We start from the raw sequence: 26,776 nt of genomic DNA on the forward strand, positions 1-26,776 counted from the left end.
TAGGTAGGATAATCAACATGAGCTCCAGCACCCAGTTTCCCCTTCAGGTTCTTAGTAGTGAATTGGAGATAATAGTCTCATAGTACCTTTTGTGTCTGAGATAGTTTCAAACCCAGATCTTTAGAACTCAGCTTCCCGAGAAGGCAGTATGACAGACTTCAGCTACTGACCCCTTGGCCATAGCTTCTACTGCAAAGGGGTCCATGGCTCCACGTGGTGGAGTGCTAGCCATGAGCCCAAGAGATAAGGGTCAGTGCCTCAGCCCCGAGTTCAAGGTTCATGACCAAGAAAAAACAAACCAAACCATTATCTGCTGTAGACAACTCACGAGTCTTCAGTAATACATAATTTTGTCCCTGACATGGGGGCCTATCTGAGCCTCAATATTCTTGTCTGTATAAACATCTAAGTTGTGGAGCTCTTACATAGACAAGATGTAAGAATGCACCCGGTTAAGGACATAGCACATGGCACTCTTTGCACCACTCAGCACACAACATCCTGAAAAAAAAAAGAAAGAAATTAATTATTATAGTTACTTCATAGTTTTATCCTCTACAAGAACGTGTCTATTTTTTCTGTTGACTTTTAAATATGTAATGCCTCATTGAAAACTGCATCTATTGCAGAATTAAATAAAATACAAACAGGTACTCTTTTGAATGTCTCTGGTATGGCATGTTCAGAATTTGAAAATGAGTAGTTAGTAGTCATAGGAATGTTGAGGAACAGATATATTCTCTCCTCTTAACAATTAGTAAGTTTTCAAAGTTAGGAGTTTCCATAGAATTGAACGGTTTTCTGTTTTAGTATGAGACAACACTAAAAATAATGTTTTTTTCCAAATAATGCCAAGTATATTCTGAAAATATTGTATAGTTTGATAACATTCCAGTTGATGTCTGATAAAGAAAGAGGTAATTCAAATTAGCAACCAAAATGTTCATTTTTTAAAGGTAATACACATAGAATAATATTTACTATACCAATACAGTGAAATTATATTTTATGTAGCTCATTTTTTAACTTAATTTTATTGTCAAGGTGATATATAGAAGGGGTTGCAGTAATTGCAAGGTATTGAATAAATAACATGTCAAAATTTTTACCCCCTCCCTCATTTTTCTCACACTTTTCCTTCACCCCAATACCACTCACAAATTGTAATGTAAATTTCCAACATATTGTCCTATGACTATTGCTATTGCATTGGTTTGCCTTTTGTCCTTTGTCTAGCCATTTTATTGTTCTGCTTCTCTTGCCAAATGAAGATAAATGTATATACAATACACAGGATACTGAATCCAAATACAACAATGGACAAACCATATGGGAAAACACAAAAGAAAAAAGAAATCACATAGTACATTAAAAACAACAACCACAAAGACAAACCTCTCTTTCCATATCTAGGAGTTTATTTTGCTCAGCATCATTTTATATGGTCATTTATACATAGCTACTGATTCATTCTGCTCATCTGCTAAGACTATCAGATATTTCCTAGTTATTACAAATGAGGGAAACCATGAAATCTGTTTCTTTGTGTCTTGCTTATTTTTTTAGTAGGATTTTTCCAAGTCTTTCCATTTCCTTATGAATAGGAAGCATAGAAGTACTCCGTACATATATAAACCACATTTTGTCAATTCATTCATCTACTAAGTGGCATATTGTTTTAAAACATGATTGCATGTAAGTATCACTTAAGGCCATTCAAAAATGACAGATGCTGCCTCAACAGATATACTAATATCATGATTTCTATGTAAGATAGTATTTTATGGTGGTACAAATGTTGAGATATAGGATGAGTCTAATGTCTATCTTGCACGAATTAGCCAGGAAGATATCTAATATCATGTAGGATAAAATGGTAGTGACAAAATGTTTCCCTTGAGAAAGATATAGGAGGCTGCCAGAAGTATGAAGTAGTTCAGATAAATTTGAAGAATTTAGAAATGCAAGCTCAATTATGTCTCTTTAAATAATAATTATGTAAGTGGAAGGGCAAAAAAAATGGTAAGAGAAGAAAATAACTGACAGCAGATCATTATCCCAAGTTAGAGTACAAAAAGACATAATCTAAAACTTCCAAGTTAAAGAGATACCAATATAATACGTCCCACTTAATTTAGGTACATGCAAAATATTTACTTGGCTTTTCCCTACTTAAATGCTCCAAAATAAATGAACACTTACAAGAAAAGTTATGTTATTGCCATTGTTTCAACAGTAACTGTGATCAGCCCTCTTTTTCTCACTTTGCACTTGGTAAATTGATGATGTTGTGGCTGATTAGAGTCAGAATTAGGGGCTTCTACTTGTACAATTATCCCAGAACAGTTTAAAGCAGTTTTCCGCCCAAGATATCCAACTATATTGTCTGAACCTGTACTTTGAACACACCCTCACACCTGAGCACATTATTTGAAATTATACTTTAGCTTTTCTTGGCACATTCTACTTTGTGCCTTTGTCTTCTTTGCACATTCCTTTTGAGTTCATAGTTGCTCTATTTCCATTTATCTGTACAAACTGCTAAGAACATTGTTCCACTACCACTTCTTGTTTGTACACGCCCAGTCTATGTATGAAGGTACTTTGTCCATGTTAAGCAATAGGGTAATACTCAACCCTATGCCCACATTAAAGGATGTAGAATTTAAAGCATTTTGAGACAGTGATATTAGAATTGAAAGGCTCCTTAGGGACATTTTCATGGAGTTCATTAGTTTACCCAGGAGAAATATAAATATCCACAAAATTTGGAGTTAATTAGTAAGTATCCAAATTAACATTAGATCCTAGATGTTGTGTTAATACAAGTCATGATTGTCTTATTGTTAAATCAGAATCCTTCACTACTTGACAATGTGTATGAGAAAGTGAAAGAAAAGCATTAAAGCAAAAGGTCTTATCTTGTTAGGCATTTAATCCTCGTGGTGAGAGTAATGTCTGAATTTTTCCATTCAATAAAAGCTTGACGTTTATAAGAACATTTTCCTACATATAAGAACTTGTGTCAGGTTGGTTGACAGTGTTATTTCAGCATGGAGATATACCTAACAAGATTTAGATTTCAATAGTGTATATGGCAGTAATGATGTGTCAATTGCTATTGAGGCATTTTCTATTCTAAAGAGGAATCAATTCCAGGAGTCTTCAGTCACATCATTAAAGTTGTATGTTCAACCTAATACTTGGTGTTACTTGTCCTACATTTATAATGAGTAGGCTGATAAGATATCCAAACATATCTAAATATATTTCAATAAAATCCCAAAATGATATGCATAGATGGGTCACTAATTGGAACTGTAGGACAAATTAGTTTTTTTTGTGCTGTAGTTCAATCTATAATCTCCTAGCTAAATAAAGTTTTCAAAAATATTCACAGAATACCACTAAGAAAAGTTCATGACAGTTATATCTGTATAATATTTCTAAGGTCAGGATTAAAGCATTTGTTCCCAACATTTAGAATCAACAGGGTCTGTTGAATTAATTGATCCAGAATTTTGTCCACACATTCACATCTCAACATTTTATCAATATAACTTTCACCAAAACACTGTTCTTATTGAACTTGTCTATGTCCTTTTACTTTTCAAATCCAAATAGTAGGTTTCCTTCAATATCTTCCTGAAAATTCTTTCCTTCCTTTTCTTCTGTAAATCTGTGTTTATTCCTTTTTTGTTTCCTTATTTATCACTTTCCTCCAATCTTGTCCACTCTGGTACGCACATTCTTCACACTTTCGTCAGAACATTCCTTTTTCTCTTCCCTTTAATAATGTCCCTGATTTTATTATTTTTCATATTCATGGTTATGAATATTTTGATGATGTCCAAACAGACCTAAATTTGCATCTGTTTAACATAAATCTTAGAACTATCAGAGAGTTTTTTCCTCTAAATCCATCTTTATCACCAAGATAAATCCACCTAAATCCATCCTTATCACCAAGAATGTAACTAACACAGTTAGGAGACAGAGATGTGGAAAAACTTTAGATTTCCTCTTACCCTACCTCCATCCATTAGATAAGATGAATGATCAAGATTTTCTCAGTTTCTGTCACTAATGTAATTTCTATGTACTTCTTTTTATGACCCTGACACACCAGCCTATTGCAAATACTCATCACCAGTCACTCAGTCCTAAACCAACTGTTTACTAAGTATGCATTTCTCCCCAGTCTTTTCATATTGGTCCTCTCCATCACCCAATGAGTCTCCTTGTAAGCACACAGAGTGAAGAACTCAGACAAAAATTCTAGTACCATTAATTACTCACAACATTGAATGTTGGTCTTACATTTAATGGATGTAATCTGCCAGAAATATTGAAGAATATATTTGTTGACTTCTAGCTTTTCATATTGGTCCTCTCCATCACCCAATGAGTCTCCTTGTAAGCACACAGAGTGAATAACTCAGACAAAAACTCTAGTACCATTAATTACTCACAACATTGAATGTTGGTCTTACATTTAATGGATGTAATCTGCCAGAAATATTGAAGAATATATTTGTTGACTTCTAGAGCAAGGAAAAAGAAAGTAAACAGTCAATACATTTTCTACCTTAGCTTACAAATAAGGAAAGTGTCAAATTCAGTTTGTTGGTATAAAGTCAGAAATAGTTTCATGCAGAAATAAAAATAAATTTTCACTCCTGGCTCTGCAGCTTGTGTCCTTTTATGGTAACTGCAGATATGTAAGTAGTATTATGTAAATTGTGTCATGTATTTACAGCTGTAATGAAGAACATACTCTTAATATATCATTTGAAAACATTGGTTATTGAATGGTATCTATATGAGAATGTTATTTGAACTAATCACACTAAGTTAAAACCTACATCTTAGTCCATCAAAATGTGGAAATAAACGATTTTATTTGTAAGAAAATAATACCACCAAGAACAGTGAGTGTATATACATTAGAAAGACTGCTGGAATAACATTAGGGTTTTTACTGTCTGTACCTGTTTATGTGATTGTAATTCTTGATATTCAAACTCTCCTTTTGTTATTCTGTTTTGTTTTGTTTGGTTTGGTTTGGTTCGTCATGGGGCCTGGACTCTTGGCCTGGCACTGTCCCTCAGCTCTTCGCTCAATGCACTCTACCACTTGAGCAACAGTGCCACTTCCCGCTTTTTCTGCTTATGTGGTGCTGAGGAATCAGACCCAGAGACTCATGTAGACAAGGGCAGCACTCTGCCACTGAGCCACCTTCCCAGCCCTCCTCCTCTTATTCTTATTGTATGTAATCCAACGCTGTTTATAACTATGCATTCAATGTGGGAAATCCAGCTTCAAAGATATCTACGTTTTTTTTTTCCTTTTCAATCACAACATCGTCATTATCAGGCTACACTGTGGTCATCATCCTCCCCATCAAAATTATTATTAGCAACATAAGTGCTAATTATTGAACATTGGATATGCGTCTATGATTTTATTATTTGTCTTTTGATTAATAATTTTAATGTTACCACTGTGCATGAATTCATATTGAAATTTTGAACAAATAAACAAAAAACCTAAACCATATCAGGTAGTTTGACTATGTGCTTATAACAAATTATGGAATAGATTTTTTGAAGCATTGCAATTTCCTAATCAGTATGAATTAACTTCCTCTCTTCCCCTAACTACAATCAAATATTTAAGAGTTTAGGCAGAACCTTTTCAAGTAATATACTGTAAATGTTACTATAATATCATGTGTATATCTAAAATTCCCTTGAAAGTAATAAACTCTACTTTCTATTGAAATATTAGTTATTTTATTCTAGGAAACTTTTAGAAAAATAGACTGTATATCTTTGAAATGAAAAAGGTCAAAAATAGTAGCATAAAATTTTTAGAGCGAGTCTGTCTTCTCTCTCTATATATATATATATCTGTCTTCTCTCTCTATATATAAATGTTATGTGTAGAATAGTATATTTTTAGAGAATATTTGTCCTCAGAAATATATACATATATCTAAATTTATGTGTAGAATGATATACATTATAGTGAAACAAGTATCTTAAAATATAATTAAAATTTAAAAAAACTTCATGAAAGCAAGTGCCAGTAACTCACCCTTATAATAACAGCTAGTCTGGGTGCTGAGATCTTAGAATTGTTTCCGAAACTAGCCCAGACAGAAAAGTACTTGTTAGATTCTTATCTCCAATTAACCACTAAAAACAACACCCACAACAAAAAATATAGCACATTAATTTCACAAAAGCATCTTTTAACTGCTGTGAACATTTCTTAGAAACATGAATACATACCCCTGGAAAATATTAAGTAAAAAAGTATAGAACATTTACGTCCATGTTAAAGACATGATTATTAAGATAGTTTAAGATATTTAGGTAATGATTAGAAGTTAAGAATAATGATAGGACGTCATATATTGGGACTGATTTTTTTATTCTAATTGACAATAGTAATAAAATGACATTTATAATGATTATATAAAATTACTCTTGCTTGGTATTTGAATTATCATAAGTGATAAATATTTTTAAATGATTTCCAAAGCAAAGGAGTATCAATTCTTTTGTAATTTCAAAACAATTAAGAAAATAATTTCAAGGCTGGTTCACTCTAAGTCTATATTTGTTTTCTTGTTCTAGTTTTCCTATGTTAGTAGAAATTAAAATTCCAAAAATGTAATGGATATTGGCATTTAGCAAGATCTTCACAAACACTAATATTGGATTCCCTTCAGTGGAATTATTTTATTTCTTTTGTTCAAGATGATTGTGTATTTTGTTATTTTCACTGCTTTTGTTTCTTATCTTGAGAATACGTTTTTCCTAGAAAACTAGAGATAAGCAATTGGATTGAGCATGTAACATATGACTTTCATAAAATGCAGATGCATAGATTTGTGTCTTTTGTCATTTGCTAAAAGTTTCTTCCAGAAAAGTTTCTCAATTACTTAGAAATTTTACCCCTTCCCCTCCACAATTACACCGACATCAAATACAGTGAAAGCAGGGGTTATACTGTGGGGGAGGGACATACAAAGCAACAAAGAAATAATCATAAATGTGTTAGAAACAATCGCACGAAAGAAAAGAAAACATTTGAATACCTACCTTAGGGTTCATTTCCCTACCATCACCTTATCTGGCCTTTTCTGCTTGACTCAGACATATACTAGATATTGCAAATAAGGGAAACCATGGGAAAACAATAGGGATACAGGTGGACTCATTTCAACAATGAGATGTAAAAGTCGTTATGTGGAAAAATAAACTTTACAACTTTGGGGGGGGAACAGGGAGGATTGGGTGGGGGGCAGGGGGAGGATGGGAAGGGAGAGGAAGGGGAAACAAAGGGGGAGGCTACAATGCTTGATAAGAAATGTACTCATTATCTTGCCCAGGTAATTGTAACCCATCTGTACAGTATTTTCACAATAAAAAATAATAAAAAAAATTACTTAGAATTGATGCATAATTCCTAGGTATTCCAGTTATCACATATACTTTTGGATTGAGTTATCTCTGTATAAATCCAAACGGCCAAAATACCCTCAAAATAAACAGAAATCACATCTTTGTTTTAAATGCAGTAGTTTACAAAGAGTTTTTAGCCAACACCAAAACATCTTTTTAGCTATTCTGCATTTTGTGTGAAGAAGTTTTAACAATAGTTTTTTTTCCTGACATGCAATTCACTTACAATATATTATCTCCTTTTATTGTATACATTTTAGTGCTTTGGAAGTGAATTGTGCCTTCATAGGTTTTCAAAGACCGATTTTCACAAACTTGCATTCCTTCAAATAGAAATGCTGTAAATTTTAGAACAGACATTAAAAATAGATATAAAATTCAGTTACAGGAATTTGCCCAGCATACATCCTCTATAGTGTGTCTTTTCAAAATTTGTTTTTTGCGGATCATTTCCAGGGTCTCACACATACTGTTCAAGTTCACTGTCAATTAACTACATTCTCTATCCAAAAAAGTTTTTTTACTTCTGTTTAATACATTCATAGAAGTGTAATGCCTGGATCCTATAAAATTCTCTTTCACCTTTTGAAGACTTGAAATCTTATTTGCTAAAATGATTGTAGTATTATACAAATCGATCACTATCAGAAGTAAATCAATTTCTCCACAAATGCATTACTATATTTTGTGTCCTCTTTTTATATTATGGACTTATTAGTGAGTTTTTATTATTTCTTAGCCACTAAAAAGGAGCTTATTTCATATGCTCCTCCTATTGACTATTAATTTGCATATGTTATTTAACGAAATATACTATTCAGGAAAAAAATTATATAGAATTAGAAGATATAAAAATACTTAAGTTTCAGGGGCTGGGAAGGTGGCTCAGTGGTAGAGCGATGCCTTGCATGCCTGAGGCCCTGGGTTCGATTCCTTTGCATCACATAAGCAAAAAAAAAGCCGGAAGTTGCTCTGTGGCTCAAGTGGTAGAGCGCTAGCCTTGAGCTGAAGAGCTGAAGGACAGGGCCCAGGCCCAGAGTTCAGGGCCCACAACCGGACCCCTCCCAAAAAACACTTAAGTTTCAGAATCATTGTAGCATTAACATTGTAGCATTAACAAATATATGCCCTCTATCTGTTGGATATGGTTTCGTTTCTGTTATAGTGTCCTTTGAATTATGAAAGGTTATCACTTGATATAATCCAGTTCTTGCTTCTCTTTAGCTACTAATGCTTTCCATGTCAAATTTTTAGAAACCTTTACTAATCCGATGTAATGAATATTTACATTTATGTTTTACAGGTTTTTACATCTCACATTTAGTTTGATAATCATTCTTTATAAGGTTTTAGGTAGGCCAGTTGCCGGTGGCTCACGCCTGTAATCCTAGCTACTGAGGAGGCTGAGATCTGAGTATGGTGGTTTAAAGCTATCTTGGGCAGGAAAGTCCATGAGACTTTTATCTCCAATAAACCACTAGAAAACTGGCAGTTTTGTTGTTGCTCAAGCGGTAGAGTGCTCACCTTGAGCTGAAGAGCACATGGACAACTCCCAAGCCCAGAGTTCAAACCCCATGACCGACATACATACACACAAATAAAGGATTGAGGTAATATTCTAAGATCATCCTTTAAATCTAGAGAGGCAATAGTGCCAATACAACCATTTAAGATTCTGTTTTTATTTCATAAAGTCTCATAGCATCCTTTTCATGATCTGTGGAACATAAAACTAAGAATTTATTTTTGAAAAATCTGTTACCTTCTTCTATGCGTCTGTTCTTATGATAGAACTAGGTTATCTTCACTAAACATGGTAATACGATTCAAAGCTTGTATGAAGGTTCAAGCTACACCATTTTACAAGATTGTTATGAATTCCTTGAATTTACATACGGTATTATTGAGCAGGTGGACCAATATTCTCCAGAGATATCTGGATGTTTGATAGTCACTCATACTTCGCACATTGTGGAAACACAAACCCCTGATATTATATATAGATAAATGTCTTTAGAGATTGCTCAAAGCAACTAAAATTAATTTAGGAATGAGTTAAGCTTTAGATAACATTATAGCATAATAAAGCTAAATGATAACGACTTGAGCTGTACTGCAGAAGAGAGATAGATGGGGAAGAATGGTGGATCACATAGGAGCTGTATGTCATTGGTATTGTTTCAAAAAACAGAAAGACTTCAGAGAAGAGAAGGAGAAAAATAAAGTGTTCTGAATCAAGTTTCTTTTTAATCCACCTGATAGTTTGGACTGAAAGTCAGATAACATGGAAAAAATAAAATAGAAAACAAAGCATTTTATAGAGCTGTTACAATGTAAAAAAGTTGTAATAGGAATATAATTCATTTCCAAAGAAATAAGAGAAAGAATAAAACTAACAGTTGCTAATGTGGATAGAAGATGGATCACATTTTATCATATATAATTTTGAAAAGCATACTAGGAATGAAAATTTTAAAAAGTCATAACTTAAAACAAAAATTGTATTATAACTAGACAGTATAGTTCAGTGATAAAACTTTGGCCTAACATATGTGAAGCAATTGTGTGATCTCCCAAGCATTACAAAGTACACACAAAGCACACACACACAAAACCCACATAAACACACACACACACATAGCACATACACACATTTGGAATACTGTTATTATCATATTAAACAGAGGAAATTATCACAAACAGTAAAAGTATTTTAATATATGAAATCATAATATTGCTCATACTATTTAAAAGTTTACTAGAAATAAAACAGTCACAAGATACTTGGATTCTTATAGATTAAGTAAATTGAAAATTAAGAAATAAAAGACATGAGAAATTTGCAAACAAGTTTTAAATAATAAACATTTTGAACCATATATACTTTTATTTTGATAAAAGATTGATGTTACTGGTGTTTTAACTCAAGATTTAGTATATGATAACCAGGTGCTCTATATCTTGCTAGGCATGGCTATATCTCTAATCATTTCACTCTGGAAATTTTATGATAAGGTCTCATATTTTCCCAGTCTCTCCCGAATTGCAAACCCTATTTACACTTCCCACCATAGTTAGAAAATGGAAACTACAAATCACTATGCCCAGCTCAGTTTTTTTTAATTCAAGTATAAATATTTCCAAAAAGTGACCATGTAATGCAGCCTTTTTTATTAAGTATGTGCTTCTTGAAAATACAGTATTCATTACCTGAACAAATATGTTTAGAACTTTAAGAAATTAAATTTATTTAAATTCATCAACCATATAAAATTTAAGAAAATAATTTTTAAATATTCACATGTTAACTATTTTGAAAGCAAAAAATATATCTCTGAATAATTTACATGTGTTAAAATTATGCAAAACTAAATTAACTAATCTTACAACTCTGAAAAATGAATTACCCTAAAGAAACAAAAGAAAATAATTAAGTTCAAAATTTAGAAAATAAAATGAAGTGTACTCTTTAGTTGACTTAAATAACTGTAAGCCCTCTGTATATCAATTTAATAATAAAAAATGCATGAAGAAAGAAAAGTACCCATTGGTCAATATCGACAGGAAAAGCATCAGTAGTTTTTTTTTTGAGTGTGCAAAAAAATCAATAGAAGCGATAAATATGTTCCTTCCATAATAAATGTACTCATTACTTTATTTAGGTAGCTGTATCCCCTCTGTAAATTACCTTTACAATAAAATTAAATTGAAATTAAAAATAAGCTAAATAATATAACAATTAAGAATTCATAGAGAGCTAGGAAGGTGGCTCAGTGGTAGAACTCTTGCTTTGAATGTTTGAGGCCCTGGGTTGAATTCCTCAGCATCACATAAACAGAAAAAAAAACTGGAAGTGGCGCTGAGGATCAAGTGGTCGAGTGCTAGCCTTGAACTAGCCTTGAGGAACAGCACCCAGGCCCAGAATTCAGGTCCCATGATCCGACACCCTCCCCCCCCCAAAAAAAAAAAAAAAAAACAGAATTACTAGAAACCATTGGTTTAAAACTTTTTAAAAAACTGCCCTAAGTACCCAAGTAATAAAATTTGATGATACTATTTAAATACTTCAACTTCAGCAGGGAAGCCAAAAGTTTAAAAACTGTTACAAAGTAAATTAATAAATCTGAATATATTACTATTAATAATAATCGTAAGATGAATTTATAGTGGTAGTCAAATAGGTAAGAAATGAGGCAATTTGCCATTCATTTGATTTAATATGTGAGAAAGAATTTTCTAGGTTTCTTAAAATATATAATCAGTTTAATGAAGAAACTATTCTGTCACATGATATGATAATTAGATGAAGCTGATATTAGAGCAAAGAGCAGATTGTACTAAGTTTTTGCATGTTAAAGTATATGCTTATTTTGGTTGTGGGAAATTGTGTTCAACTTGGGTATTGTTTTTGTAGAGTGGTGTCATATCAGTGGTTAATTTTAGGATAGGGGTTCCCTTTCAAAAGAACATGCATCTGATCTGACTTTTTAGCCTTCCCATTATCAAGGGCATAAGAGTTGCACACCAAATTGTCTTGCTTCCTAACTTGGCTGGCCTGGTTTCGGCAGCCCTTCCAATCTTAACCTGTAGAAAGTGCAGGATGGTGGAAATGATCCATTGCACCCAACTATAGATTGAGAAGGAAGTCCACTAAACTTTTGGCCTGGGTTCTGTTCTCAAGCCTACTCAGTAGTTAAGAGTTCAGACATATATATGACTTAGGCATGTGAACACCTCAGGACAAGAATAAAAAAGCAGTGAAGTATAGAGGACAGGCCAAATTTTAACTAGCTACTTGGGGGCTGAGTAAGATTAGCTAGCTACTCTGGAGGCTGAGATATGAAGACCACTATTCAAAGCCAGTCCAGTCATGAAAATACATGCGATTATCTCCAAAAAACCAGAAGTGGAACAATGGCTCAAGTGGTAAGCCACTATCCTTGGACACAGAAGCATAGGGATGATGAATGAATAAATGAGCACTTGCACATATGCATGCGTGTATACACGTGCATGTACACACACACACAAACACACACACACACACACACACACACACACACACACACACACACACACAACACACACATGAGTATTTCAATGCGAAGTTCTTTTTTTACCTTGCTGTACCCTATTTCCCTGTATTAGTTTACAAATTAACAAAATCAGCTAAGCACCTATTTACATAGAACTCATCATGTTTCTCTAAAGTAAACTCTCTTTTTAGAAGCATGCTTTTATTTGACCCATATGTAAACTATTCAGGAGTTTGATTCTTCTCCCTCAATTCTGTAGAATTAGATGATTGTTTAGCTTCCCCCTAGCAATATAATTTTGTGAAATCTTGCATCACGCAACGTATTTCTTTCAATAGAACGCAAGCCTCTGTCAAACAATTAATAATAGGTTTTTCTTCTCTTTGCTTGCATCTGTAGTTTTATTATCTTCATAGATTTTATGGTGATCTGTCTGTGCATGGCAAAGACTGCTGTGAAAATAAAAAAACCCGTCACAGCACTTATCATTTATGTACCATCCATAGATATGAAGATGTTTAAATATTACTGAAATTGCTTTGTAATAAATCATGTTCACCTTGACTATCATGAAAAAGAAGAATTGGTTTCTCAGCATTTTAGGTAAGAACTTGATTGAAAGAAACAAAAGGACAAGTGAGGAACAACTCAACACATACATTCAAATGAAACAACACAACCCAAGAAAACAAATTAATTCAGTAGTCAAGAACCTGCAGGAAATGCAAAGACTTAAAAAAACATCAGCTATCACAAACTTATGAAAATCCTGACTACATGGGAATCTACTCTTGAGAGGATAGAGGATAAAGCCCAGACTGGACAAAAAATCAGTACACAATGCCATGCACCTGTTATTCTAAATTCCAGGAAGAATAACATAACATGGACTGAGCCCAAGGTCATACACAAGGATCTGAAAAATAATCAGGATAATTTAGCGCTGGAGACATGACAAAGTGGTAAGAGCACCCATTTAGGGGGCACAAGACACTCAATTCAAACTCTAATATTTGGGTATTAAAGTAAAAAGCTATTATTTTAAATAATTGGAATAATTGTAAGATTTGAATATTTGAGTGGAAAAATGCATGAGAGAGATAGAATGAACCCACGTTCCAATGCTTTCACCTTAAGTGAAAATATTTTATGGTACTTCAGACAAAACAGAGTTACCTTGCAAATGAGCATGGTTGTGCATTTGGGTGATGGAAATACTTTAATTACATAGGTGTAAATTAAATAGATTTTATTTGGGTAGATTGTACTTCCTAATCTAAGAACCTGGATGATAACCCTGAGATTTTTCTCTCAAGGCTACCACTCTACTATTTGAACCACACTTCCAATTCTGATTTTCTATTGATTGTTTGGTGATAAGAGGCTCCTGGACATTCTTGCCCAGGATGGCTTCAAACTATGATTGTCAGATCTCAGCCTCCCGAGTAACCAGGATGCCAGGCATGAGCCGTCGATAGTTTTAATAATTTAGTAAATTGTACAGTTACTGAAATTATACATTATCATATAACCTGCATAATATATGTGTGTATGTATATATCAATGCATACGGATAGAAATATTTAGCATATTTTTGTATCTACAGTACATTTATGAAATCATCCATTATAAAATAAAATGGAAAAAAGTTAATAAGGAGCAAAACAAAGGAAATTATCACGTTTCTTGTTGTTGAATGGAATAAGAATTCAAGAATCAGGTTGGGAAAATCATCTCTACGTTAACAAAATGGATAAGAGCTATTAATTCCAATCCATCTATTTGCCCATGTTGTGCAACCTCACACATGAGTGTCAAAATCAAACCACACTTTTTGCCTTTGCTTTTAACTCACCTGATATAATTTACGGGTTAGATGAAGTAATCAAATAAAGATTAAAATAATATTATGTGAGGCTATGAATTAGAGCTGAACATGATTTTAAATATGATAATAGCTAATTAAGTTGCATATTTCTTACGTTTACTCTGTCATGTCCCTCATTCCCACATTAGGAAAGTACATAGAAGGTTCTCACTAAATTATATGTACAATTATGAAAAAAATGTTTTGAAAGAATATGGGCACAGTGGTGTTTTAGCTTATTGAGACCTGTAGGGGTAAGTGTAGGGGTAAGTGTGTTTTTGAGGACTTGCAATACATTGTGATGAAGATGAAGGGAAGGATGTTCTTATTATGGAAAACTGGATAGAGTATTGCTCCCACAAAGGAAGTGATGAATTATTCCAAAACGTAACAGTAAAATCACTTTCACAATCATGTTCACTGCTGCACTATTCACTGTAGCCACGTTACGGAAACAGCCCAGATGCCCTTTGGCAGAGTGATGATTAGAGAAAGAGTGGCACATATACACAATTGGATTGAACCCATCCATTTTGAAGACTGTTACATTATTTGCAACGAAATGGATAGATCTAAAAATATATTAATGGAACTAAGTCAGAGCCATATTTGGAAGCTAGAAATTTATACAAGTTTACACAAAAATATTAACCAAAGCATGCTATTTGCAGAGGAGTATTTCAAAGGTGTAATTTCTTATAAAATTGAATTTTACTCAAACAAAATGAATCCCAGGAAACTATCACTTGGAATATGTGAGTGGAAGTCAAAAGGAAGGAATAAAGAGAGTTATGGAGGAGGAGCCTGAAGGTATAATATTCAATACAGATAGTATGAAACTAGAAAAAATTAAAGTGGGGTGAGGTTTCGAAGGGTGTGGAAAAGTTATATAAAGATCCATTTTACTTTAAAAAACTGATATGTTGAATGAAAATTCCCTTGTACAAGTATTTAAGATAATAAGAATATAATTTAAAACAATGGAGACATCTGATCTTAAATTCTATTTCCATCTCTTTTAAAAACTAAATTTATTTGCTCTATAATTTGATGAGAGGGATGGATTTTGTGGCTAGCTAAATCATTGCACATCTGTCTCTCTCTTCCTCTCTCCCTTTCATGGTTCTTATAAGTAATATGATTGCTCCATAATTATCATAATTTATTTTGCTTTTATATTTTTGGTTGCATCATTTCACTTTCTGCTCTGCCATATCCCAATTCATTTACATAGAAGACATTATTTCCTGTTTTCTCATTTTTAGAATAAGCTGCACAAGAAGACAACACTGGTCCTCATTTTCAGTCTGTACCTTTAAATACGGAGGAAAATCTTTCCTCTGCTCTCTTCCAATTCCCTACTCTCCAGTTAGAATAATTTAGAATAGTAAAAATGAAAAAAGAGAAAAGAAATAATAGTGAAAAAAACAGATGCAGCAAATTCACCAGATTTTTCTGACCATATCATCCAATGTGAACTATTGGGGAAATACATGGACAGCTCATTCTCACTGGCACTCAAAGTCTCTGGTTAGGCAATTCTGATGAAGTTGAGGAACAAGATGAAAAAGTGAGAAATGGTATCAATTGCAAAAAAAATGAAATAGTATCCAAGCAAATTTCTTATTTGTTCTGCTGAAAATAATCGCCTTACTACAGTGCAGAGACTACTTTCCAAAAAGGTCACTCATGTGATTACTAGGGATGACGATGAGTATACCCCTCTTCATCAAGAAGCCTACAGTGGACACTTAGATATTGTCCATGAGTTGGAGGCTCAAGGCAGATATTCATGCAATAACTGCGAATGGCTGGACATCCCTGCACAGTACTTATATATGGAATAATAACAGAGTGGCTTCTTTATTTCATCATGATGCAGATACCAATGGCCAAGTTAAAGGCCTCTTGACCCCCATGCATCTTGCTGCTGGGAATAGATTTAGCAATGATACGCTGGATCTCCTTCTATTGAACCATTATATCAAGCCAGGTCTGAAGCACAACTTGGAAGAAACTGAATTTGATATTGCCAAAAGGATAAGTGTGTATCACTACCTCTTTGAAGTTGTGGAAAGCTGTACAAATTGTTCTCCTAAGTCCTAATGGATCAGTTAAGTTTCTTTAATTTCAAAATTGCCAGTCCATCCTATGTGACCATAGAAAATATTTTCACAATACAAAGCAACAGCAATACCTTACTTTAAAAATTCATGTATTCCATGGTATTCTTCCAAGTGAATTGCCTGACTTTGATGTCAAAATATATTTGAGTTGTTTGTATACATCTATAATGATTTCTATAGAGTTTGTGATTTTTTAAATCAGAAAAAATGTTAATTTATCTGTTGAAATGAGTAGTACAAAAACTAAAGATATTTCTGGTGCTTGTCTGAAAAAGTATATTTTAAAATATTTAGTATTCTGTTTGTATAATGTCCATAATCTATTTCATTCGCTCCTAGATATAATACTTTGAATTCGACATTGTTTTATAATACATACGTTCATTAATAAATGTGTCCTTTCAGATTGCATTCCATATAGAAACATTTTAAGATTCTTTTAATTCCTAGGTCCTTATAAAATTTTATTTCTTTGGGATAAAATGACAATGTTATTTATTTCAAAAGTTTTATAAAGGTTAGGCTATGTAAAGGCCTTTCTAAAACAGTGAAGATTGAATACACTGATGTCAAACTAACTTTTATTTCTATGAATTACATATATTATTACACTTGTATATTTGTAATCAACTTTTGAATAACTGTTTTTTCATTTCTTGCATCTGAAGAATGAAAAATATGGAATACTTCACAAATTTTCATATCATCCTTGTGCAAGAGGCATGTAAATCTCTGTATTGTAATTCGGGTAGACCTGCTGCTGAAGCATGTAGTATCCTATAAACTTAAGTAATCAATGATGCAATCTTAAGACAGGTATATATCCTTGGTTGCCTATTTGTAACAAGGAAACCTTATTGTTCCCAAAATTGCTATTCATCTTATTTCTGTAAAATTCTGTGTATGGTGGAAAAAACTTATGTTGTTTGTTCGATTGCTCACATTTGCAAGTTTTTGTAAATGACTATTTTAAGTCTTTTTCATTTGAAATTTGATCATACTTTGAAGCCGTTATAGATAGGTGCAAAGGTGATGGATTTTCAAGTACTTATTTATTAACTGATTTAGCTTTGTGGAGCTAATGGATTCAAAGTAAGCCTTGCTTAAGAGCTACTTCTAAATTTCTGCAGCTTAAAATTTCCCAAATGAGGTCTTGCTGGCAAAAATGTCTCCTTGACCTTTTACCCTTGCTTCATGTAGGAACAGCCCAACCAGAATGTCTTACCCTGACAGCATAGATTGTCTTACTGGAGCAAAACTAATCTTAGTTACAAGGGATTATATAGAGACGAACAGTTCAGACAGAACTGTTCGGACTAGAAGGTATTTTTTCAAAATATAACTGCTTATTACACCCTACCATTTCAAAAGTAGCTAAAGCCAAGAAGGTGAAAAAGTTGTTCATATGCATGATTACCTAATGTCTTGGCCTGACTACCATCCAACCAGGCAGGAAGTTACACCACTGATTTTCTATCACCAAATATATTCCATAGCTCCAGGAGAAGTCCATATGTTTCTCCTCGTTATTAGGCCTTAAATTGCTAGTGTTTTAACCACAGTGTTTCCTCTTGCCTCTAAGCTGTACATCCCCGAATGGTAAAGCTTTAGTTCTAATTCTCCCAAACAATGAGGTAGAGGCAATGGAATAATACTTTAAAACAGTTGCCTTTGATTCCCTAACCACAACGGAACAATGCAAAACATTTTCTTATAGATAATTATATATTTTATATTTATATGTGTTGATTTTATATTTCACACAGTGGATCTTACTGGAATTAATTGATAATTTGACAAATTATTTTATATTATTCCAATAAATAGATTGGAATATAAATAATCAGGATTAGAACATATATTAGAATATAAAAAGTATCAATGCAATGTTTTCAGTATAAACTTGTGATACTTTCTACGTGTTCTTGGTCTTCTGAATTCACATGGTAAAAAAAACAATGTTGTTTTCCTCTAATCTATAAGGGATTTTACTCTGGTGCTCTGTTTATTGTTTTAACTCGCTGGTCCCAAATTGTTTTTCTCCATATTTCTGAAGCATTCCTACTGATTATACTCAAATTTTGCTAATATGATGTCTAAAAGGTATTATTCTTCTACAGGATCCATGGGTCCTAGGATCCCAGGTCCCAGTTATCTGCATCATCAGATAACTAGGGCAAAAGTTCCCACCTATGCCCATGCAACATGCCAAGAGAAAGTAATTGAAGACCCATCTCAATTTCTCATTTCTTATATTTCAGGGCCCCAATTCCTTGAAATGCAGGAATTAGCAGTGAGCAATTGGGAAATGCAAAGCAACTTAAAATGCAAGATGAAATCACAAAATGTGAAAGTACAGTAATTCAAACTTTCAATTTTCAGATGACCATGCCATATGAGTGGAAAAGACCACAAATGTCACAAGATTATTTGTAATACCCTTCTCCTAATGATTAATGAATGATTTCAGTCCAGTATCAGCAGGCTAAAAAATAGTTCCTGAACGATAGATCCATAATTGGTCTACCAATGCTAGGAATACTTGACATAGAGGTCAAATGTAATTCAAAAAACATTAATTGAGAAGATCCTTAGTGCTTCAAAACACTGGTACTTCAGTAAACTTGGTTCTGTAGTATAAAAATGTTGTCATTCTCAAACAAATGATAACCTAAATTTAATCTGCTGAAAGTATATTCCTTTTCAAATAAACTTTTAAAAATCACATTTGCCAAAATAACACTTTACAAGTGATGATATTTAGTGAGGTTACTAGTCTTTCAAGTGTAGGGAGCAAGTTTCAATAGAGTTGATTTATTCACCCAGCACTAATGCCAAACAGGTTCAACCATTCATTAAAGTGTAGGAATAGTACCCCCCACCATTTGTGTTTTTCAGTAGGTGCCTTCAAAAATTTGTTAAATAGTTCAGCTTCCAATATTTCAAACCAAAACATTAGCTAATAAAGTAAATTTCATCACATAAGTACATTTTAAAAAGTCATGAATAGTTGCCTTATCATATGGTGTTTTACGTTTTCCCTATATGTCTAACATAGTAAGAAATATGACTTTAAGTCTTGAATATGGGTACTCATCAGAGATTTGACAAACATACAATCTGTCTTCTATTTCTATCATATTCCTCTACCGTAGTAAATTTTATATTTCTTCTTTTGCCAATACTTATAGGTAGTTGAAAATATTATCCCATGTAAAATAAAATAATCACACACCACTGTACAAAGCCATTTAGAAAAACTGGTAGTTAGGAATACATTCTAAGCCATTTTTAAACTTTCTTGTTGACTACAGATTAATCTTCCAAATGGAGGGCAATGAAATCATGTCTAGGTGCTTCATGTCTCCAGTCTTGCAAATTGTTACTTCAGATGAATGAATTATGGAAATATAAGCTGATATCAGTTCAAGTATATGCAGAATTGAAACTCCATGGAATGTATATAAACCTTTCAAAGTACTAACAGACAGTTTAACAGAATGAGTATCAGGAAATTGAATTAATAGTAATAATAGTAAAGGAATAATAATAAAGCCATAGAATGAACGAAGAATGGAACAAGGGGCAAGTACAGCTAGAATACTTATATACACATGTGAGAAAGGAAATGGTAAATCAGAAATAAATCTTGTAGAAGAGGTTGGTTGAGAATGATAGAAGGAGTGACTCTGATCCCGGAACATTGGACAATTAGATGGACATTTTTGTAACACACTTTCACAACTTTTTGAAATTCAGTGAAAAAACACAACAAAAAGCAAAAACACACAAAAAGCACAACCAAACAGCAATCTCTATAGAGTCTGATTATGACCTCTCAAAATTTTAAATAGTTAATGAAGGACAATCTTGGGAAAAGCATACAAAGCTGTTCGAAGTGAGCAATTTGGGGTAGAGGAGAAATTTTAACAGATTTAAATAGACTGTTTAAGGTTATAAATCACCTACATCTGCTGCAAATATTTTCTTCTGCGAGTTCTCTTGGTCTGAAAGGATATTCCAGTCCTGAGCCACACTTGATAGCTTGTGAAGATAGAATGGAAGAAACAAGATCAAGAACCCATTACTCCATTGGAGAGGAAACAGTAGTCTACGTTTTCTCTCATTTCTATTGACTACTTTTATTCATAAGTTTAAGTCAAGTGATTTGAATTAAATATTTCCTTCTTTGTTCTGGCAAAGTAATTGGTCAAAATTATTCACTAAATATTATTAGCCATTTTTTTCTATCATGCTGTTTTCTTGTCCAAGCGAGTCCATTAAACTTCCCGCTTGCAGATGGTTGCCACGGAAACCCAGCATGAATGTTAATGAGGACAATCTCTAATGTAAAACTTTGCCTCCAAAATACCAGTCCAAGAAGCTGTGATCACAAATATTTAGCTATACATTTTTCTTTTTTCTTTTACCTTGAAAGTCTTCTTTGTCTAAAGTGCCCTCAAAAATAAGTACTCTTCCAATTTTTGGATCAATCACTTATAACCTCAAAGATATTTTGCTAACAATATGCTTAGAGGAAACCGAAGAATACTGCACTTTTATCTTCTCTATTAAGACTCTCCTTAGATACCATATCAGGAACAGTGAAGTTATTCTTTGCAAAATTATTTCAATAGATCATTTTTTTCTCTTCATCTTGCATTTGCTCAACAAGATGTATGGAGAATAGAGTTGAATCACCCATACCATGGATGACAGTGTCTTTTACAAAAGGACAATGCTCCTATGTCCTATTTCTCTGTCCTCCTCTTAGCTCTTGCCTGATTTCCAACTAATCACAGATTCTTAGCTTGAAGTCTAATGAAGGTGAAGGACTATAAGGCCTCCCCCATTGCTACATTGTAGGGCTAGATCTCTGGCAGGAGGTAAGCGTGAATGACGCACTCAAGGAACACACGTTGGGAGAACAGGCTTAAGCAGTTCTGGTTTATTTCTGCACAAGGGTTGGGATTTTATAGCTCCAGCTTTCCCAACCTCCTGAGTCCTTCCCAGCCAATTACTTAGCGGGGAGTTGATGATGGGCACTGCTTGGTGACAGGCACTGATTGGTCCCCTGGGGGCATGTAGGGAGCATAGACAGCTCATGGCTGGAAAGCTAGGCAGACGTGCCTGTGGGTCACGTCTCTATGAGCAGGAACTGTGCTTCAACTGCTACTCTAGCTGACTCAACCAGATCTGACCGGCTCTACCCACAAATTTTCCCTTTTCTTTTAAAAGGACCGTCATTATGGTGACCCGTCATTGGAGGCATTTTTGCGGGAGTGCAAGCATTTAATAATTCCTAGGAGAGTAAGCCCTACATGTGCACGGCCTCCCCAGATGACCAGAGAGGATGGCAAAAACCATTGTTGTAACTTTTTAAGCACATCTTCTAAAAAGGAGACAGCGGGAATAAGCTGAATGGTGGTCTGGTTTAGGTGGGTAACATCATGCAGCAGGTTTTGGTTGAAGTTTAAGTACTTAAGGGACTTAGGGCCTTTGAGGTAGTTACTAACTTCAGTGAAATTGGGTGCGGGAGTGGTAAGCTAACAGACAGAATTAGTCATAGCATTACATAGTCCTCCTTGTTGTAATCAAAGAAACGTAATCTGTTCTTGGAGCAAGTCTATTTGTTGTTGGAGCACAAGGAGGCCTCCCTTAAGATGATTGGCAACTTGTAAATGTTATAATTCTATGGATGACAGTTGAGGGATGAGCTGGTTTATTTGTTGCACAGTGGACACGCTTTGGGACAGCAATACAGTGGCGGTGGTAGCTGAAGCCACTGTAGCGATGATTGCGGACCCGATTGCAAGGATCAATCCTACTGCTCTTTTAGTGCGCGGATGAATCAATTGAACCTGGGAAAACACGTACCAAACCTGCAAAAGGATATGAGTCATTGGGTTACCAGTGATTGCTGAGAGTGCAAGTAGCGGAGGAGTTGTCTCCTAGACGGGCTCTAACCACTACCATTCCTGACACCTGGTCATATCCAGATCAGTTACAGAGACGAATATTGGCCAATAGGAAAGGGGACAAAATGAGGCAGGAATGTGATGATCAAACGATTGGCATGGGGAGTCCTAGGTCTCCCAATCGTCCTCCTGAAGAATCATAAAACTCCTTTAGATTTTGAGGTTTGGGATCCTTTTCAGATTGGTTTTATATAGCTGGGTCTCTACCCTTAAAAGAGTTTTAAAAGAGAAACTATGAAGATGAAGCAGTGGGTGAGGCTTCAATAGCCAAGAAGCTGTGTTTAATTGGAAATCAGGAAAGAGCTGAGAGGAGGACATAGAAGTAGGACACAGAAGCGTTGTCCTTTTGTAACAGACCTGTCTTCCAAGGTATGGGTGATTTACCTCTATTCTTCTCCATACATCTTGGTGAGCAAATGCAAGAACAAGAGAAAAATAATATATTGAAATGATTTTGCAAAGAAAAACTTCACTGTTCCTGATATGGTATCTAAGGAGAGTCTTAAGTGAGAAGATAAAAATGGAGTATTTTTTGGTTTCCTCTAAGCATCTTGTTAGCAAAATATATCCTTGAGGTTAGAATTGATTGAAACAAAAAGTGATGGAGCACCTATTTTTCTGAGCAATTTAGACACAAGAAGACTTTCAAGGTAAAGGAAAAAGAAAAAAGTTAGCCAAGTATTTGTAATCACAGTTTCTTGGACTGGTTTTCTGGAGACAATTTTTACATTAGATTTGTCCTCATTAACATAGATGTTGTTTCATGGCAACCAAATACAAGAGGAAAGTTTAATGGACTCGCTTAGTCAATTAAACAGCAAAATCAAAAAAAATGGCAAATAACTTTTAGTGAATTATTTGACCAATTACTTTGCCAGAATAAAGAAGGAAAATGTAATTCAAAATGAATTGACCTAAAAGTATGAATAAAATGTAGTGAAGAGAGATTAGAGGAAAACATAAAGGATTGTTTTCTCTACAGTGGAGTAATGGGTTCTTCATTTTGTTTCTTCCATTCCATTTTTCCAAGCTATCAATTGTGGCTCAGGACTGGAGTATCAAGTTCAGACAAAGAGAACTCATAGAAGAAAGATAATATTCGCAGCAGATATATGTGATTTATAACCTTAGATAATCTATTTAAATCTGTTCAAAATCCTCCCCTACGCCAAACTGCCCTCTTTGAAAATCTTTGTTTGCTATTACTAAGACTTCCCTCCATTAACTGCTTAAAATTTTTGAGAGGTCATATTCATACTCCCTACAGAGTGCTGTTTGGTTGTGATTTTTATGTGTTTTTGTGTTTTTTAACTGAATTTCCAAAGGTTGTGCAAGTGTCTTACAATTAAATATGTCCACCTAATTATCCATTGCTCCTGGATCACAGTGACACCTTCTATCATTCTCAACCACCCCATTCTCCAAGATTTATTTCCGATTTACCACTTCCTTTCTCAAATGTGTACATTGAGTATTCTAGCTGTACTTGCCCCTTGTTCCATTTTTTCATTCATTCTATGTCTTTACTATTATGGCTCTCTGGTTTCAACTTCCTGATAGTCATTCTGTTAAACTGTCTGTTAATATTTGAAAGGTTTATATACATTCCATGGAGTTTCAGTCCTGCACATACTTGAACTGATGTCAGCTTATATTTCCATAATTCATTCATCTGCAATAACAATTTGCAAGACTGGAGACTTGAAACACCTAGACATGATTATATTCTCATCCATTTGAAGATTAATCATTAGTCAACAAGAAAGTTTAAAAATGGCTTTGAATGTATTCTTAACTACCAGTTTTTATAAATGGTTTTGTAGAATGATGTGTGATTATTTTATATTACATGGAATAAAACTTTCTACTACCTATAAGTTTTGGAAAAAGAAGGAAAGTAACATATACTACTATAGAAGAATATGATAGAAATAGAAGATAGATTTTGTCACATCTCAGATGAGTACCCATATTCAAGACTTAAAGACATATTTCTTACTGTGTTAGACAGAGGGAAAACAAAACAGCATATGATAAGGCAAGTATTTGTGACTTTTTAAAATGCCCCTTATTAAGTGATGAAATTTACTTTATTAGCTAATGTTTAGGGTTAAAATATGGGAGGCTGATCTATTAAACAAATTTCTGGAAGGCACCTACTAAGCAACACAAATGGTGCGTGGTACTACTTTTAGACTTTAATGAATGGTTGAACCTGTCTGTCATTAGTGCTGGGTGAATGAATCAACTCTATTGTAACTTGCTCCCTACACTTGAAAAACTTGTAGTGTCACTAAGTGTCATCTACTTATCAAATGTTATTTTGGTAAGTGTGATTTCAAAAAGTTTATTTGAAAAAGAATACACTTTCAGGAGATTAAATGTAGGTTGGTTTGAGAATGACAACATTTTTATACCACAGAACCAAGTTGTACTAAAGTACCAGTGTTTTGAAGCACAAACGATCTTCTCAATTAATGTTTTGCTGAATTAAATTTAACCTCAAAGTCATTTTCCTGACCATGGTAGATCAATCACGGATCTATCCTTCCAGGAACTATTTTTTGGGCCCACTTATGCTGGACTGAAATATAACATTAGTCATTAGGGGAGGGGTATTAAAAATAATCTTGTGACACTTTCTGATCTTGTTCACTCATATGGGCTGGTCATCTGTCAATTCAGGTTGAAATACAGTAATTTCTCTCGATTTTGTGACTTCATCTTTCATTTTAAGTTGCCCTACATTATACAATTGCTTGCTGCTAATTCTTGTTTCTCAAGGAATTGGAGCCTGAAATATAAGAAATGAGAAATTGAGATGGATTTTCAGTTACTGTCTGCTGGCATGTTGCGTAGGCCTAGGTGAGAAGTATTGCCCCTGTTATCTGATGATGCAGGTAACTCAGCCATAAGATATTAGGACCCATGGGTCTATAGAAGAAAAATGTCTTTTAGATATCATATTAGCAAAATTGAAGTATAATATGTAGGAGGAATGCATCAGAAATATGGAGAAAAACAGTTTGGGACCAGTGAGTTAAAACAATAAACAGATCATCAGAGTAAAATCTCTTATAGATTAGAGGAAAACAACATTGATTTTTAACAATGTGAATTCAGAAGACCATGAACACTTAGAAGGTATCATAAGTTTATACCGAAGACATTGCATTGATACTTTTTATATTCTAATATATATTCTAAACCTAATTATTTACATTCAAATTCTATTTATTGGAATAAATAAATATCAATTTATTTGTCAAATTATCAATTGATTCTAGTTAGTTTCACTGTGTGAAATATAAAATCAGCATATATAAATATAAAATATATAACTATATATAATATAATAAAATGGCACATGTTTTGCATTGTTCTGTTTTGGTTAGGGTATCCAAAGCAACTCTGTTTTAAAGTATTTTTCCATTATCTCTACCTCAGTGTTTGATAGAGTTAGATTTAAACCTTTACCTTTTGTAGATTTACAGATTGGAGGCAAGAGGAAACATTACCAATTTAAGGCCTAATAACAAGGAGAAACATATGGACTTCTCCTGGAGCTATGAAAATATTTGGTGATAGAAAGGCAGTAGTCTAAGTTCCTGCCTGGTTGGAAGGTAGACAGGCCAGGACATTAGGTAATCATGCATATGAATAATTTTTTCACCTTCTTGGCTTTAGCTACTTTTGAAATGGTAGGTATAATAAACCATTATATTTTGATAAAAAACCTTCTAGTCTGAAAAGTTCTGTCTGAAATATTCATTTTTCTATGATCCCTTGGAACTAAGATTTATTTTGTTCAAGTAAGACAATTTACGCGATCAGGGTAAAATATTCTGGTTGGTCTGATCCTACATGGAAGAAGGGTAAAGCATCAGGTAGACATTTGTGCCAATGAGACCGCATTTGGGAAAATTTCAGCTGCAGAAGTTTAGAAGTAGCTCTTAAGCAAGGCTTACTTTGAATCCGTTAGCTACACAGAGCAAACTCAGTTGAATAAATAAGTATTTGAAAAAGCCATCCCCTTTGGACCTAGCTAAAAATGCTTCAAAGTATGATTAAACTAAAATGAAAAAGATTTAAAATAGTCATTGACAAAAAAAATTACAAACGTGAGCAATCAACTGAACAATATAATTATTTTCCATTATACACAGAATTTTAGGGAAATAAGATCAGTAGCATTGTTAGAAACAATAAGGTTTCCTTATTACAAACAGGCACCCAAGGATATAATCCTGTATAAATATTGCATCATTAACTACCTAAATTTAGAGGACATTAC

The 26,776-nt window shown here is 33.8% G+C and overlaps 1 pseudogene; it reads right to left on the reverse strand.

Moving 5' to 3' along the window:
* Positions 1-17,176: 17,176 nt before the first annotated feature.
* On the reverse strand, positions 17,177-17,273 carry LOC138831286 (U6 spliceosomal RNA; annotated as a pseudogene).
* Between the last annotated feature and the right edge of the window lie 9,503 nt (positions 17,274-26,776).

Source organism: Dipodomys merriami, unplaced genomic scaffold (assembly GCF_024711535.1).
Source record: "Dipodomys merriami isolate MVZ:Mamm:240054 unplaced genomic scaffold, mDipMer1.0.p SCAF_190, whole genome shotgun sequence".
In the NCBI taxonomy this organism is placed as follows: domain Eukaryota; kingdom Metazoa; phylum Chordata; class Mammalia; order Rodentia; family Heteromyidae; genus Dipodomys; species Dipodomys merriami.